We start from the raw sequence: 784 nt of genomic DNA, 5'->3' as shown, positions 1-784 counted from the left end.
CGCAGGGCTCGGTGTGGGAGCCGCCGCTTCCGCTGTGCCCTGGTTACCGACAGATTAAAACCCGGGTCACGAAGGAGCGGTTCGTAGCGCGGGTACGTGGGCAGCGACGCTGTGAGTCCCAGGGGCCCTGCCCGTCCCGTGCAGGGAACGGAGCCACCGAGCGCTGGCCGTGCGCCTCACCGCGCTTGCTAAAATGGGGCTAAAACGGTTTTTTAAATCTGCGTTACAACGTTGTTGTTCTAGAAGAAAGCCTGGTTTCAGCCTCAGAAACGTACAGGCCGGCCCCTATGGACCCTGCTTGGGGCGGGGGCCGGGCCTGGGTGCCCGGCGCTGCGGGACTGCCCTCGCGCCGGCCCGGGGGAAGGAGCGGCGGCGTCCCGAGTCAGCAACGCCGCCGCGCCCCGTCCCGCTGCCCCCGGGGAATTAGTCTGTGCCTTACGCTTAAAGCCTACACGGAGAAGCGTGGAGAGCAGCTGGGAGTTACCGAACCGCTATAACACACCCCATCGTCAGTTGCTTGAGGCCAATGTTTTTGTTGTTCCTCGTGTCCCTTTTTCTGACCCCCCCCCCGCCCCCGTGGTGACCGGGCGCCGCTGGAGCCGGGCCCCGCTGGTGCTGCTCCGGTGAGGAGGGCTGGGCAGCAGGGGTTAACACGTCCGTGTTCTCGCCGTTTGATCAAAATTTGGTATTTCGGCGTTCCTGTTTTGTTACTTAAAACTCCTCGCGGGGAGGTGAGAGGCGCCAGTCATCAGGGCATTTTCGTTATTCGGTTTTAATTACGCTA

At 62.5% G+C, this 784-nt stretch overlaps 1 protein-coding gene across 3 annotated transcripts in view; it reads left to right on the top strand.

The window, feature by feature from the left end:
* The first annotated feature begins 6 nt into the window (after nt 1-6).
* Nucleotides 7-784, top strand: part of CILK1 (ciliogenesis associated kinase 1) — a 24,622-nt gene continuing 23,844 nt past the window's right edge. Inside the window, exon 1 of one of the 3 annotated variants that reach the window (XM_035894161.1) lies at nt 7-92. The gene's annotated coding sequence lies outside the window, so the exon portion shown is untranslated. Of the gene's footprint in view, nt 93-574; nt 624-680; nt 732-784 lie in introns of those variants that run through there. The other 2 variants (XM_035894163.1, XM_035894162.1) reach the window with 2 other exon arrangements.

The sequence above is a fragment of the Egretta garzetta genome, unplaced genomic scaffold (assembly GCF_000687185.1).
Source record: "Egretta garzetta isolate BGI_Z169 unplaced genomic scaffold, ASM68718v1 scaffold415, whole genome shotgun sequence".
In the NCBI taxonomy this organism is placed as follows: Eukaryota; Metazoa; Chordata; class Aves; order Pelecaniformes; family Ardeidae; genus Egretta; species Egretta garzetta.
Note: the sequence above shows the minus strand (reverse complement) of the source record. Positions and strands in the feature narration are given on the sequence as shown.